The sequence below is a fragment of the Globicephala melas genome, chromosome X (genome assembly GCF_963455315.2).
Source record: "Globicephala melas chromosome X, mGloMel1.2, whole genome shotgun sequence".
Lineage (NCBI taxonomy): Eukaryota > Metazoa > Chordata > Mammalia > Artiodactyla > Delphinidae > Globicephala > Globicephala melas.
The window spans coordinates 82,004,107-82,021,851 of NC_083335.1; the positions used below are offsets into that span (position 1 = coordinate 82,004,107).

General features: G+C 37.2%; 1 long non-coding RNA gene across 1 annotated transcript; it reads right to left on the minus strand.

Moving 5' to 3' along the window:
• Positions 1–1,989: 1,989 nt before the first annotated feature.
• Positions 1,990–17,745, minus strand: LOC115849572 (uncharacterized). Its single transcript, XR_004038051.2, has 3 exons — positions 17,609–17,745; positions 17,421–17,495; positions 1,990–3,982 (listed from the first exon to the last, which is right to left on the minus strand). It is a non-coding gene; the product is annotated as an uncharacterized lncRNA (long non-coding RNA).

Below are 17,745 nucleotides of genomic sequence, written 5' to 3' on the forward strand. Positions count from 1 at the left end.
GATTATCTGGGAAGAAGAATGTTCTAGACAGTGAGACTAGCAAGTACAAAGGCTCTGAAGAGGGGGGATACATGACATGTTTAAGGAACAGCAAGGAGGCCAGTGTGGCTGGAGAACAGTGAGTGATGGGGAAAGTGATAGGAGGCAAGGTCAGAGAGATGATGGGGACAAGACTGTGTAAAGAACTTTGGGCCACAGTGAGGGCTTTGGCTTTTATTCTGAGGGAGCCGGGAGCCATGGGGGAATTTTGAGCAAAGGAGGGACATGATCTGATATGGATTTTAAAAAGAATTTCAGCGAGTTCCCTGTGGTTAAGACTCCACACTTCCAATGCAGGAGGCACATGTTCGATCCCTGGTTGGGGAACTAAGATCCCACATGCCATGTGGCGCAGCCAAAAAATTAAAAAATTTTTTAAAAAAAGAATTTCAGAGAAGAACTAGTAATGGTATTAGAACACCAGGCACAGGAAAAAAAAAACAGACAACTACTAGGAAAACAAAAAGGTATACAACAGAGGATATGTAATCAGACTGTACTATGTTGTTTGGATGTGAACAATATTTACAATGCCATACTTAGACAAACAGCGATTACTGGCTGAACAAAAATTGTATAACATGTTTAAAGAAATAATAAATGCAACCACAAAGATGAGCAAGCAACAAGAGACTATTAGGGATGACTAGGAAGATTAGAAAGTGAAATATATGAAGTTTGTACAAATGAAAAATACAATTCTTGAAATAAAAAACTCGGTGGACAGATTAAACAGCAGATCAGACAGAGCTGAAGAGAGAATCAATAAGCTGAAAGATATATCTGAAGAAATTGCCTAGAATGAAGTGCAGGAAGACAAGAAGATAGAAAATATCAATGAAATGTTACGAGATATGGAAGATAGAATGAGGCGGTCCAAAATATGACCAACTGAATTCTGAGAAAGAAAATATAGAAAGAATGGAAGAAAGGCAATATTTGAAGAGATAATGGCTGAGAATTTTCCAGAAATTATGAAAAACATGAATCCAGAGGCATAAAGCACATTTCCAAAGTAGAATAATAAAAAAGAAATACATACCTAAACACTGATAGAATGAAACTGCAGAACCCCCTGAATATACCCCTCCCCTCCAAGAAAAAGAGAGAGAGAAAAGTAGTCAGAATATAAGAAAACAAAAACACCTACAAAAAACAGAAATTAGACTGATAGTGGACTTCTAATATTACCTATAACAATCTACCTTTTAAGAATGAGAATAAATACATTTACATATAACAGAGACTAGGAGAATTTAACACCAACAGATATGTACTAAAAGAGTATCTAAACATCGTAATCATAATGAAGGAAAATGATCCCAGAACAATGTTCTGAGATGCAAGAATGTATGCATGTAAATCCAAACACATACCATCTATATAAATTAATACTAATGATGATATATTAGTGAGGTCAGGGGAAGAAGGAACTAACACACTCAAAAAAATAACATGTGGTCAAGATAGGAATGACTAGAGTTGAAGGTTCTAAGGTTCCTGCACTCTTTAAGAGGGAGGTTAAAATACTGTTTAACTTTAAACCTTGTAAGTTAAACATGCATGGTAAAATTTCAAGGATAACCACAGAAAGAAAGGAAAAAGAATAGGTAAATTCCAAACAGTAGGGAGGAAAAAAAATGATTAAGAAAGCAAACAAACAAATTTCAAAACTAAAAAGCAGGCAAAAAAAAAAGAGAAAAATGAAGCATCGAAAAGGTGGTGGTAGGAAATAGAAATAAAAAAGTATGATGGGGGCTTCCCTGGTGGTGCAGTGGTTGAGAGTCTGCTTGCCGATGCAAGGGACATGGGTTCGTGCCCCGGTCCAGGAAGATCCCACATGCCGCAGAGCGGCTGGGCCCGTAAGCCATGGCTGCTGAGCCTGCGCGTCCGGAGCCTGTGCTCCTTAATGGGAGAGGCCACAACAGTGAGAGGCCCGTGTATCGCAAAAAAAAAAAAAAAAAAAAAGTATGATGGCAGAAACAAGTCCAAATATATCACAATAAGTGTAAACAGACTAAACTTGACCATTAAAAGACAGAGATTATTATATTAGATGTTTTAAAAGGTCCAACTATATGCCATTTCCAAGAGATATGATTAAAGCATAAAGGCATGAAAACGTTGAAAAGTAAAAGGATGGAAAATTATATACCACACAAATCCTAAGAAGAAGAAAAGTTTGTGTTGCTATATTCATGTAAGATAAAATAGACTTCAAGGAAAAAATGCATTATCAGAAATAGAGAGGGTCATTACATGTTTACCAGGAATATATAACAATTCTCATTTTGAATATTCCTAATAAAATACCCTCAAAATAAGTAAAAGAAAAAAAAAGAACTACAAGGAGAAATAGACAAATCCACCATCATAACTGCATATTAACATACCTTATAATTATTGGTATATTACAACCAAAAAATCAGTTTAGATATAGAAAATGTGAACAATACGATTAACAAATTTGATAACAGACTTATGTGGAACTCTGTATTCAACAGTTAGAGAACATACATTCTTATAAATCACATAGGAAACATTAAAAAATACTGATCACCTATTAAGCCATAAAACAAGTCTCAATAAATTTCAGAATTTTTATCACACAGATCACATACTCTGACCATAATGCAATTAAAGATAGAGTTCAATAACATAAAGATAAACTTTAAAATCTCTAAACATTTAGAAACACACTTCTATATAACTTGCAGGTCAAAGAAGTAACCATGATGGAAATGCTGAAATACTTGGAACTGAACAGTAATGAAATATGACATGGCTGAACTTGTAGAAAAGCAGTAGTTAGAGGGAAAGTTACGTCCTTAAATGTGCAAAGTGGAAAACAAGAAAGACTAAAAATTAATAAGGCTGGTGTCCAATTTAAGAAATTAGAAAAATAACAACAAAATAAATCCAAAAAATGTGGAAGGAAGGAGATCAAAAAAGATAAGAGCAGAAATTAAAGAAATAGAAAACAAAGACAAAATAGAGAGGAGCAACAAAGCCAAAAGTTGGTTCTTTGAAAAGACTAGTAAAATAGACAAACCTCTGGTGAGATTGATCAAGAAAAAAAGTGAGAAGGCACAAATAACCAATATCAGCAATGAAAAAGGAGACATAACTACAGATTGTATACAGCAGAGAATAAAAAAATAAGGAAACTATGCCAATAAACTTGAGAAGGCGGACAAAACCAATTCCTAGAAAACTATAACTTACCAAAACTGACTCAAGAAGAAAAAGAAATGCTGACTAGTCCTCTAACTACTAAAGGAATTGAAGCAGTAGTTAAAACTCTTCCTACTAAAAAACAAACAAAGGAACAAAAAACATCAGGAGGGAGAATTTTCCAATTGATATGTGGATGACAGGTAGGTGAAGAAATATTAATCCCCTTAGGCCTGGAAGTGTCCACGTAGGCCTTAAGGCAGTGGAGACCCTAGGCAGGCCACTTCTCTCTATGGGCAGCCTCCTGTGGAGATCCTTAGAGGGTGGCCCTTAGAGAAATGGGGTCTGACAAATCCCTCTGCAGTCCCTGCAGGTGGTGAACACGAATGAGTAACATCCAGCACTCAGTTACTGCTCTGTAGTAAATGTGCTAAGCAGGGCCGAAGAGGAGCTCTAAGACTTGGACAGCCTCTTCAGTAGCCAGCTTCTGTAGTCTTCTGCTCACTGAGGACAAGGGGCCTGCGGAGCTGCTGGAGGAGTCTGTGTTCCAGTTGCCAAGAAACACCACACGACCCAAGTTGTGACTGGATGGGGTAGGGTTGGGTGCAGGGAGGCCAAGCAGGGGCTTTTGGAGAGTGTAGCTCCAGGTAGAAGCCCTGAAACTCTGTCTTCGCGAATATCAGATACTTCTATCCATTTGCAGCTGATGAGCCCTTTTAATGGTGTCCAAGCTAGCTGCAGGGTGATGGTTCTAACAATGATGCATGTTCTGCAAATAAGAGCTTTATCATTATTTTGAAATAGTTAATATGAAAGAGTTCAATTGGATTTGAAATCTAATCATATTATCACAAGATATTTTTAACAATATATTTGTCAGTGAAATAAAAAGAAAAGCTGTTAGATATAACTTCACTTTTTAAACATTTCTGAACAATTTAAAAGTTGGTTTGAAATACTTTATCACCTAATTGTACAAAGAAAGATTTGTATTGATGGTGACCATTAAGAATTTGAAGAATACATCATTAAAAAGTCTTGATCAGGATTTTTCTGTAGCCATTTTAAGCATAAAACCTGATATAAAATAAACATGTTATGGAAGCAGATTTCAAGTTTCTCATTCAAAATTTTGAAAATATTTTATTTAGAAGTTTAATATTCACTTAATATTAAAAAGAAAAGACCAAGGTGGTTTTACAGGAGAATTCTACCAAACAGATCATTCCAAAGTCATATAGCATCTTCCAGAATATTGTAAATGAGGAAACATTGACTCATTCTATGATACCAGCAGAACTTGATGCCAAAAGCAAATAAGGATAGCATGAGAAAGGAAAATTAAAGACCAATTTATGGACACAGATACAGAAATCCTAAACAAAATATTAGCAAACTGAATCTAGTATTGTAGAAAAAGGAAAAGATCACGACCAAGTTATGTTTATACCAGAAATGCAAAGGTAGTCTAACATAAGGAAAATCTATAAATGTCATTTACCACATCATCAGATTATTGGAGGGAAAAAAACATAATCATCCTAAGAAACAGAAAATGTATCTGATAAAAAATTCAACACCCTTTCATGATTTAAAAACAATAACAAAAACTTCTTAGCATGGAGGAACAGGATGGAACTTGCTTAATCTGATAAAAACTGTAGGAATCTACAGCAAATATTGTTCTTACTAGAGAAAAGTTAGTGGTGTTTCCTCTAAAATATCCAACAAGACAAGGATGCCCACTACATCTTTTCTATTCATCACTGTACTGGAGGCCCTGGCCATCTCAGTAAGACAAGAAAAATAAATTAAAAGCATAAAGATTGGAAAGGAAAAAACAAAACTCTCATTATTAATAGCTGATATGGTTGTCAACATAGAAAACACAAAAGAATATGTAGACAACTTAAAAGGAAGCAGGGTTCCTTGAGAAATGGTCGATTCTGGGGTTGGGACTGGGGCAGGAAGATAAAAGATGAGTAGGGAGTATCTTGTAGTGCTGACAAGTAAGGAAGTACTTAAAAACAAAAGGATGGGGCCATGTCAACGGGACACAGAAGCCAACCTAAAAGAGCCCCCGGTGACCAAAGCTGGAACAATTTGAGCCACAAGACAAATAACAGTATTGGATTTATATCTCAAATTATTAAACAAATAAATATGGCATGAGTTCATACTGATATAAACAAGTAACTGAATAAATAAGTAAGTAAATAAAGGAGAAGAAACAAATCTTTTTTACAGAAGAATTCCAAATAATATATGTAATTACATCCCCTTCCAGAGGTGAAGCTTAATTCCTTCCCTTCTTGAGGGTGGGCTAGATTCTTTCAAAGAACAGAGAATGAAAAGGGAAAAAAAATACCAACTTTACAGTGGAGAAACCTGGCAAACACTACCTTAACTAAGTGGTGAAGGTCAACATCACCAGGGATGTCATAGGGATTTCACATACCCCTGATATGATGTGATGAAAAGGGCACTTCAACTCTGTGGTATTCCTTCCAAGAACAACCCCAGTCTAATTATGAGGAAAACTTCAGACAAATCCAAATTGAGGGACATTCTATAGTTCATCTCAAAACTGTTAAGCTTATAAAAAACAAGGAGACTAAGAAAATGTCATAGACCATAAGACACGAAAGAGACATGACAACTTAAATGCAATGTGGTATTTGGAATTGGCTCCTAGAACAGAAAAAGGACATTAGTGGGAAAACTGATACATCTATATACAGTCTGAAGTTTAGTTAATAGTAATATACCAATGTTGTTTTCTTAGTTTTGACAAAAATATCACAGTGAAGAGTACACAGGAACTCTCCATACTGTCTCTATTTACTTTTCTATAACTAAAATTATTCTAAAATTAAAAGTTTGCTTAAAGGTAATGAAAGTTTATAAAGCAAGGTGAATGGCTATAATAACAATATAAAAAATTAACTTCATTTCTATATACCTGCAAAAGAGATAAAACACATTAAATAACAAGATCTCATTCATAATAGCAGTAAAAGCCATAAATACCAAGGAAAAAAATCTAACACAAGATATGCAAGACCTTATACAGAAAATTATAAAGTTCTACCAAAAGACATTCAATAATTTATTTAAAATGAAAGGATACATCATGTTTATAGCTAGGAAGACTCAACATCATAAACATATCAATTCTCTTCAAACTGATCTACAGATTTATTCCAATTCCAATATTTCTGTAGAACACGACAAGCTTATTCTGAAATGTGCTTGAAATAACAAAGGGCCAAGAATATATGATACTCCTGAAGAAAAATATGATGGGAAGATTTTGCTCTATCAAATATCAAGATTCTTTACGAAGCTAAAGTAATTAAAGGTAGTGTGGTACTGATTCAGGGGCAAAAAGTTGGCCAGTAGCAGAGATCCCAGAAACAGACCTACACAGATGTGAAACTTTGATGTATGATAGAAGTGGCACTTCAGATAATTAGGCTATCTGTGGGGAAAATAACACAACTGGGTTCCTATCTCATAATTTACACTACACAAAAATCAATTCCAGTTAGATTAAGGACTTAAAAGTTAAAGGTAAACCTTTAAACTTTTATTAGAAGAAAATAAAGAATATCTTCATGACCATAGGTTAGGGAAGACAACACACAAAAAGTGCTGGCTACAGAGAAAAAACTGAATTGTTCAACTCATTTAAAATTAGGAATTTCTGCTCATGCAAAGACACTATAAAGAAAAAAAAGGCCACAAACTGAGAGAAGATATTCACATATAACTGACAAATGAGGAGTATGCAAATAATTAAATAACTTCTGTAAATCAATAAAAATTATAAAAATATCAATTTTTAAAATGGACAAAAGATATTAACAGTCATTGCACAGAAGAAGAAACATGTGTGGCCAATAAACGTGAAAAGATGCTCAATTATATTAGTAATTTGAAAAATGCTAATTAAGTCCACAAAGACTCACTATAATGACAAAAAATTAAAAGTGGCACAATATCAAGTATTAATAAGGTGTATATGAATCAATGGGACCTCTTACAAATTGCTGAAAGGTGTGTAAATTGGTACCAAGAGTTTAAAATACATTTTGGCATAATCCCGTCAAGCTGAATGTTTACATGTCTTATTAACCAGCAATTCCATACATAGGTATATACCTTAGAAAAATGGGTGTCCATGTGTACAAGGAGACATGTACAAGAATGTTCATAATAGCACTTTTTATAAGAGCAAAAAGCTAGAAATGACCCAAATGTCCCTCAACAGGTAGATGGGTGAATAATTTAAGGTCACCCAATGAAATATCATATGGCATTGAGAATGAACAAGCTACAGCTACATGCAAAACAGGTGAATCTTGGAAACACGATGATGAATGAAAAAAGTAAGTCACAGAAGACCACATACAGTATGATACTATTTTTTTCAGAGCTCACAACCAAGCCAAAACCACAATGTATTGGTTAAGCATCTCCACAAATATGAAAAAAAATCAAAAAGAGCAAGGGAATGTTAAACACAAGACTTAGGAGAGTGGTAATTTCTGGCAGGAGGGGTGGGAAATGGGACTGAAAATGACACAGGGATAGATGCTATCATTAATGCTGTTCTTGGGCGGGGTTGGAGTTCCTGGGTTTTCATTATCTCTATAACTTATGTACATAATGTATATATTCTTTTATTATACGTGTAAGATATTTTAATATGAACAAACAGGGAATGGGAGAAGAGTAGGAAGAAGTGAAGAATGACAACTCTTTTGAAGAGTTTTGTTGTTAGAGGAATAGAGAAATAAAGCCATATTTGCAAGGGGATGTGGGATGAAGAGAGTTTTACATTTTTTAAAGATGGGAGCAACAGGAGATCAATGGAATGGCAGAGTGAGGACTTTGGTGAGCCAGCTATCCCTCTAAGACAATGAAAATAAGGGCAAACAAACTAAAATCAATCAGTTCAAAACTCTGGCAATTAACAAAGGCATAGAATGAAGTGAAAATCATCGATCCAAGAGAAACGACTGAATCTTGGCAAGACAGCAGGTTCTGTGCCTTTTTTGTGTGTGACATTTTAACTTGTGGCTATTCCCATCCTCCCTCCCTCTCCAGCTTAGTGGTTCAGTAGCCAAAAGCTAAATAAATTCCAGAAAACAGGGAGATGCCTTGGTCAGGAATTTAAAAGGAAATCCTAGAGAATGAGACAACTATAGAGAACTCTGAAAAGTTCTGACATATTCCTGGGACTCTAAAGGGCTGTGCACAAGAAAGAGCTGGAAAAGGAGAGGGCCCAAGTCATTACTTATGGCTGACTGTGAGGCCTTGTGCAAGCAGAAAGTGAGAACTCAGGCTGGCCTATAATCTGGCTGAAGTTTGAAGGCATGCCTTCTCACACAGACCCCCTTGGCAGAGGGTAGAAGACATATAGACAAGGTATTTAAGGACATCTGACCAATCACTGGCTGACCACCAAATTATACTTACCAGGTGTGACCCCTAGGAATCCAGGCTTAAAAATAAAAACAAGATCTTTTTTAAAAAAAAAGTTAGCAGAGAACTCAGAGGCCACATAATGCAGGGAATATAGAATCCACAGAATTAGTCAAGAAAAGTTGCCAAACAAATAAATGACAACAAGAACAATAACAACAACCACACAACACACACACACACACACACACACACACACCAGAACAACAAACCTTGAGGGTGGAAGAGTCTGATACTAGAGTTGTTAGAGGAGAATATCTAAAATGTCCAATTTTTTTTTTTTTTTTTTTTTTTTTGTGGTACACGGGCCTCTCACTGTTGTGGCCTCTCCCGTTGCGGAGCACAGGCTCCGGACGCGCAGGCTCAGCGGCCATGGCTCATGGGCCTAGCTGCTCCGCGGCATGTAGGATCTTCCAGGACCGGGGCACGAACCCGCGTCCCCTGCATCGGCAGGCAGACTCTCAACCACTGCGCCACCAGGGAAGCCCTAAAATGTCCAATTTTTAACAAGAAATTATGAGACATACAAAGAAACAGTAAAGTATGTTACATATACAGGGGAAAAAGCAGCCAAAAGAACATGTACCTGAAGGGGCCAATGTTTGGGACTTAGACAAAGACTTTATACTAGCTATTATAAATATTTTTGAAGAACTAAAGGAAACAATATCTAAAGAATTGAAGGAAAGTGTGAGAACAATGTCTCACCAAATAGAGAATATCAATAAAGAGATAGAAATCATTTAAAAAATCAAATAGAAAATCTGGAGTTGAAAGTTATAATAACTGAAATAAAAATTTCACTTAGAGGGGCTCACCATCATATTTGAGCTGGCAGAAGAGAGAAAAGGTAAATTTGATGATAGGTCAAATAGAGATTATCCATTTCTTCAAAGCAGAAAGAAGAAAGAATGAAAAAAAAAAGAAACAGTCTCAAACACCTGTGGGACACCATCAAATGTACCAACATATACATAATGGGAATCTTGGAAGGACAAGAGGATGAGAAAGGGGCCAAAACATCACAAATTTGATGAAAGATATTAATCTATACATTTAAGAAGCTCAAGTAGAATAAACTGATCAAAGACAAGAAAATCTTGAATGTAGCAAGAGAAAGATGACTTATTGAATATAAGGGATACTCAATATAAGGGATACTCAATTGAATATAAGGGATACTCAATATAAGGGATACTCAATAATTGAATATAAGGGATACTCAATAAGTGTATAAGGGATATACTCAATAATGAATGTAGCAAGAGAAAGATGACTTATTGAATATAAGGGATACTCAATAATATAAGGGATACTCAATAAGGGATACTCAATAAATATAAGCTGATTTATCATCAGAAACCATGGGGGCCAGAAGACAGTGTAATGATATCTTCAAAATGTTGAAAGAAAGAGATGGAGACTTCTTTATCCAGCTAAACTGTCCTTCAAACATAAAAGAAAAGTTAAGATAAACAAAAACTGAAAGAATTTGTTGCTAGCAGACCTATCCTACAAGAAATACTAATTTCAGGCTGAAGTTAAAGGACACTAAATGGTAACTTGAAGGTAACTACACAGGTATTATAAGAGAAAGTACTTTTGTTTGTAATACTTTTATTCTCCTATCTGTTTTAAAAGATAACTACATAAAGCAATAATAATAAAACTGCGTTGGTAGGCTTATAATGTATAAAGAGGTAATTTGTATGATAATAATACTATGAAGCAAAGGAGAGGGAACAGAGATATATTAGAGCAAAGTTGTTATATACTATTGAAATTAAGTTAGAATTAACCCAAAGTGGATTTTCTCAAGTTAAGATGTTAGTTGTAATCCCTAGGGCAACCACTAAGAACTTAACTCAAAAATATATAGTTAACAAGGAAATTTAAAAGTTATACTAGAAAATATCTACTTGATACATAAGAAGAGAGGAATCGAAGAACAAAGAAACAGAAAAGACATAAGACATACACAAAGCAAGTATCAATCCTTCACAAACTCTTCCAAAAAATATAGGAGGAAACACTTCCCAATTCATTTTATACAACCTGTATTATCCTGATACCAAAATCAAAGACATCACAAGAAAACTACAGACCAATATCCCTTATGAATATAGATGTAAAAATCCTCAACAAAATACTAGCAAACCAAGTCCAGCAACATATATAAAGTATTATATAACATGACCAACTAGGATTTATTTCAGGAACGCAAAGTTAGTTTACTACCTGAAAATTCATCAATGTAATATACCATATTAACAGAACAAACATAAACTCCACATGATCACCACAGTAGATGCAGACAAAGCATTTGACAAAATCCAACACCCATTCATAGCAAAAACACTCAGAGAACTAGGAGTAGAAGGGAACTTCCTCAATTTGATAAAGGGTATCTATGTAAAACCCACAGCTAACAACATGCTTAATGGAGAAAGACTCAATACTTTCCCCCTAAGATCAGGAACAAGACAAGGATGTCTGCGCTCATTACTTCTAGTCAATACTGTAGGTCTAGCCAGGATAACTGGTCAAGAAAAATAAATACAAGGCATCCAAATTGGAAAATAAAAGTAAAACTATCTCTATTTGTAGATGACACGATTTTATACATAGAAAATCCTAAGGAAACCACTAAAAACTATTTGAACTAATAAACAAGTTCAGAAATGTGACAGGACAGAAATCAATAAACGGAAATCAACTGTATTTCTACACACTAGCACTTAACAATCAGCAAGTGAAAGTAAGAAAACAACTCCATTTATAATAGTAGCAAAAAGAATAAAATACCTAGGAATAAATTTAACAAAATAAGTGCAAGACTTGTACGCTGAAAACTACAAAACACTTCTGAAAGAAAGAAGATCTAAATGGAAAGATTTCCCATGATCATGGATCAGATGACTTAATATCGTTAAATGGCAATACTTCCCAAATTGATATATAGATTCAACACAATCCCTATAAAAATTTCGGCTGATTTTGTGCAGAAATTGACAAGATGATCCTAAAACTCATATGGAAATGAAAAGGACTTAGAACAGTCAAAAAAAATCTTGAAAAAGAATTACAAAGTTGGAGGAATCCCATTTCCTGATTTCAAAATTTACTACACAGTTAATTTAATCAAGACAGTGTGCTCTGGCATAGTGACAAACATATCGATTGGTGGAATAGAATTGAGAGTCCAAAAATTAACTGTCACATTTATGATTTATGGTCAACTGATTTTTCACAAGGTTGTCAAGACAATTCAATGAGGGAAAGAATACTCTTTTCAACAAAAGGTGCTGGAACAACTAGATATCCACAAGTAGAAGAATGAAATTTGGACTCCCTACCTCACAGCATGTACAAAAATTAACTCAAAATGGATCACTGGCCTAAATTTAAGAGCTAAAACCATGCAATTCCTGGAAGAAAAAGGAATAAATCTTTGTGACCTTGGTTTATGGAGTGGTTTCTTGGATACGACACAAAAAGCTCAAATGATAAAAGAAAAAAACACATAAATTGAACTTCATCAAAATTAAAAACTTTTGTGCATCAAAGGACACCACGAGGAAAGTGAAAAAACAGGGACTTCCCTGGTGGTCCAGTGGTTAAAACTTTGTCTTCCAATGCAGGGGGTGCAGGTCAGATCCCTGGTCGGGGAGCTAAGATCCCACATGCCTTGTGGCCAAAAAACCAAATAAATAAATAAATAAAACAGAAGCAATATTGTAACACATTCAATAAAGACTTTAAAAATGGTTCACATCAAAAAAAAAAAACTTAAAAAAAGTGAAAAAATAACCCACAGAATGGAAGGAAAGATGTACAATTCATATATCTGCTAAGAGACTTGTATCTAAAATATATAAAGAATCCTTACAATCTAACAATAAAAAGACAAATAATCTAATTTTAAAAGGGCTAAGGATTTTAATAGACATTTCTCAAAAAAAGATATACAAATAGCCAATAAACACATGAAAAGATGTTCAACATCGTTAATTATTAGGGAAATGCAAATAAAAACCACAATGAGACACCACTTCATACCCATTAGGATGGCTATAATAAAAAAGACAGACAATAAGAAGTGTTGGTGAGGATATGGAGAAATTGAAACCCTCAAACATTGCTGGTGTGAATGTAAAATGGTGCAGCCACTTTTGCAAACGGTTTGGTAGTTCCTCAAAAAGTTAAACATAGAGTTGCCATATGACCAAGCAATCCCACTCCTAGGTATCTACCCAAGAGAAAAGAAAACATACATTCACACAAAAACTTGTACACAAATGTCCTGAGCAACATTATTTAAAATAGCCAAACGTGAAAACAACTGGAGTATCTATCAACTGACTAATGAATAAACAAAATGTAGTATATTCACACAATGGAATATTATTTGGCAATAAAAGCAAATGTCACATGCAACAACATGGATGGACCTCAAAACCAGTACGCTAAGTGGAAGAAGCCACTCATAAAGGCCAATATATTGTATGATCCAATTTATATAAGATGTCTAGACTAGACAAATCAATAGAGACAGAAAGTGCATTAGTGGCTGCCTACAGTTGTGGGGAGGGGAGTCATGGGGAGTAACTGCTAATGAGTATGGAGCTTCTCTTAGGGGGGAATAAAAATGTTCTAAAATTGATTGTGGTGATGGCTGCACAACACTGTGAATATACTAAAGACCACTGAATAGTACCCTTTTAAAGGGTGAATTTTATGGTGTGTGAAATATATCTCAATAAAGCTGTAACAAAAAGATGGAAGCAACAACAGGATGTCTGTGTGCTAATGGGAATGAATTTGTAGAGAGGGGGAAATTGAGGTAGGAGAGAGAGGGGGATATTGCTGAAGCAATGTACTCAAGTAGGTAAGAGGATGGGATCTAGTGCCAAAGTGGAAGGACAGGATTTTGATGACAGCAGGGACAGTTTTTCCATAATAACAGAAAAGAAGGCAGAGTATATGAGTACAGATGCTGCTTGGTGGTTGGATGTGGTAGTGGGAATCAGTGGAGGTTTTCTTTTGATGGTTTAAAATTTTCAGTCAAGTATGCAGCCTGAGCCTAGGATGGGAGAGGAGGTGTTGGAGATTTGAGGAGAGAGAAGGTATGAAATAGTTATCTAGAAGGATAGGACAGTGAATGGCCTAAGAAAGTACAGTGGAGCTGGCAGAGGTGGATTTAAGCAGGGCTGGGGTTTTGCCTGATAAGTATGCTAAAGTGACAGAGGGCAAGGGAAGTGAGGATGTATGCAAGGGAATGATTATTATGATGGACCACGGAATCTAAGCTGATTGAAGGAAGGACATGGGAACATGGAGGAAGTAGAGGGTAATGAAAACGTTCAGTTCCAGTGGCATTGAAGGATTGTTGGAATTGGGGTGCTAGAGGGAGTGAGCTAGAAGGATAAGTACTGGTTGGAGAGCAGGATGCCTGAAACTGAGATTATGGAGGAGATGCAGTCACAGATACTGATAAGAAGGGTAAGACTATCAGGGTGCGTGGCTGAGGTGGGGCTGAAAGGCAAGAGCACTGTAGAAGAGCAGACAGAACTGAGAGACAAGACCACTGGAAGGGTCATCTACGAGGATATTAAAATCACCAAGAAGTAGGACTGGAGTAGTGTTATAGAGTGACAGTAAGCTAGTAGCTAAATCCTTCTAGGAATGAGGCGTGACTGGGGCAGGTATGTGTGTATGTCTGTACCTGACTACAACACACAGGTAGGTGATGGTATAGTCTGATGAGTTGAGATTTAAAACAAAGTGGTTGATATTTATATAATCTTAATGTATCTCTCTACAAATTACTTATTAATTACAAAGGAAAAAGAGTAACTACAATGGAGAAACCTGGAGACACTAACTTAAACAAATAGTCAATGTGAACAAAACCAGTATTGGGATAAACTGACATCATGTGCCTCCTGATATAAAGCACTGAAGACACATCTCTTCTGTGGTATTCTTGCCAAAATTACATAACTTAACTGTAATCACAAGGAAACATCAGACAAACCCAAGTTCTATAAAATAGCTGGCCAGGACTCTTCAAAAGTATCAAAGTCATGAAAGACAAAGAAAGACTAAAGAACTGTCCCAGATTAAAAGTGCCTAAGGAGATATGACAACTAAACACAATGTGGGATCCTGAATTAGATCCTAGAATAGAAAAATTATATTAGTGGAAAAACTGATGAAATTCAAATAGGTTCTGTACTTTCATTAAGAGTATTGTACCAATGCTAATTTCCTAATTTTGATAATTGAACTGTACTTGTATAATTTCTTAACATTTGGGGAATGTAAGTGAAGGATATATGGGAATTCTTTGTACTATTTTTATAACTTTTTAAAAGTCTGAAATTATTAAAAATAAAAAATTTTAATTCTAAAAAACCAGAGCGTTTAAGGAGGAGGGAGAGAAAATGTCTGGGAAGGACATATAGAGTGAGGACACCTACCCCCATGTCCTGGCCTCCAGGCAGGAGGGGTATGAGGAGGCTGCTGGGGGAGCAGAGTGCTCAGGGGAAAGCCAGATTTCTATTCAAGCAGTGGTTCTCAGTGGGGGATTGAATAGACAGTCAAGGGGTGTTTCGGAGACATTTTTGACTGTCAAAATAATTGGAGATTATAGTGACATTTAGTGGGCATTGACCAGGGATGCTCAGCATTCTGCAGTGCACAAGACAGCTCCACACAGCAAAGAATCGTACTGCATCCCATATGACTTTAGAATGTTCCACCAGACAATCATGTAGGTGAAAAACGTGTTCATTCATTCATTCAACAAACATTTATTGAGAGAGCCTACTGTGTCCAAGCACTGTTTTAGGTAATAGGGATACATCAAGGCACAAAAAAGACAACCATCTCTGCCCTTCTGGAGTTTACAATCTAGTGGGAGAGTCAAACAATAAACAACAAACATAATAAAGATATGTAAGAGAGTGAGGAGCACTATGGAAAAAACAGATAAGGGTACGTGCTAGGGGATAGTTGCAATTTTAAACAGGATGGTTGGGGTAGGCCTCATTGAGAAAGTGACATCTGAGTAGAGGCCTGAAGGAGGTGAGGGCATGAGCTTTGTGGATATTGGTGGGGGGCAAGCATTCTAGGTACAAGGGATGGCCTAGTACAAGCCCCTGAGGTGGATGTGTGCCTAATATGTTCAAGTAGCCTAGAGGAGGTCAGGATGGGTGAAAGAGAGGGAGCAAATGGGGACAGTGGTAGGAGATGAGGTCAGAGAGGTTATGGGAGCCAGATCATGGATTTTAATATATAATGACTTTTACAGTAATTCAACAACCATATAAATTGAGGGAAGATTGCACTTTGTTTTGTTTAGAACCTTATGAAGAATTGTTCATCATCTAGGAAAATTGCATCACCCTATCCATGGTTTCTGAGTCACAGTGTAGCTGTCACACTCCCAGGTACAAGCATCGTATGTGCAAGACCATTTCATTATGTCTTCTAGTGGAATTATATCCCAGCCTTTACATATTGAAATACATATTGTTTTATTATAAATTATTTTTCCTTTACTTCTCCCTTATATTGAATTAGACATTTTATTGGTTTGGGGGGGAATTATGTGTGTAGACAGATTCTATTATCTATGCACTTCAATTCAGAACAGTGAAAGAGATGTTTCAAAACATACATCATAAAAATGGAGTGTTGTGTTCAAAAGGTATGAGAACCACTAAGGCATGGCAAGAAAACAATGGGACTATTCAGAAATCAGGGAGAGAATGAAGGGGATTTTGCTGATGACTGAAGGTGAGTTCCAGAGGCCTGGTCAATTCCAGGGCTGTATGGGAATGTAACTAGGAGACCCTTGGTCTCTGATCTTCTTGTGGAGACTAACACGATACAGGATAAGGGCCTGATCCACTTTTTCATCTAAGCTGCTCCCCACCCTGGCGGAGGGTGTCTCACCTGTTTAACACAGGAGGGTGGGGAACAAAGAGGGTTGTCTCCTCAATGAGGCCAGAAGCAGCCTAAGGCCAGCTCCATTTGTTTACCCCCAGAACAGACAAGAACCCCAGACTAAGCTCATAGGCACTCTCAGGCCAAGCTCATTGCTATAAACAATGCACCTCTAACCTGTTTAGGGATGGGAAAGAGGCAGAAAAAGGAAAAGCAATAACAGAGAAAGACAGAAGCATTCAGAAAGAAGAACAAGTTGGGGTGGGGGTAGGGTCAGAGACAGGGAGAATATAAAGCCAAAGGCCAAGAGAGACTATATTCTTTTCAATTATAACTGTCATTATTTATTGAAACTTTTCAAGGGGCCAGGCACTGGGCAAAGTGATGCACTGTATTGTCTCAGGTGGAGATTATTAGACTCCCATTTGACAGATGGGGAAACTGAGGCCCAGCTGGGTGAGGCTCAAGGTCTTACGGCTAGTTTTAACTGGTTGGGTCAGGATTCAGCCTTATAGGCCTGGGCGGTCTACTATATCTCAGAGAGGGAGCCAGACAGAAAGATAGAGACAAACAGAAAGATGGAGATAGAGACAGAGGAAGGGGGAACGGGGTGGGCAGAGAGTGAGAGACAGACGGAGACTTACAGACACGCAAGCAGACGATCACGTGAGCTGCAGACCTGCACAGTACACCGTTTCCCAAGAGACAGGAATTGGGGGAGCGCGGAGGGTGGGCATGGGCGGTGGGCTCCGCAGGGTACTCACCTGGTTGCCGTCTGGGGGCCGCAGGAGCACTCGCCCTCCCCTTGCTACCCGCACGATACTCCGCAACCCGCTGACCTAGGGTTGAGAGGCCGCCCAGGTAAAAGCTCGCTCAGGTCCCACCCCTCACGCGCTCCAGCCCGGCATCTTTCCCACCGCGTCCTCCACCCCACGTCTTTACAGCGTCTCACCAGGAACCTCGGGCCGTCGGTGCAGCCGCTGCCTCGCGCGAGTAGATTCCAGGGACCGGCAGCTGGATCTCGCGAACGCACTGGACGCGTCCCTCCCGCTTGCTGGAGCGCTAGCGGGGTCGCAGGCCGCCACCGCT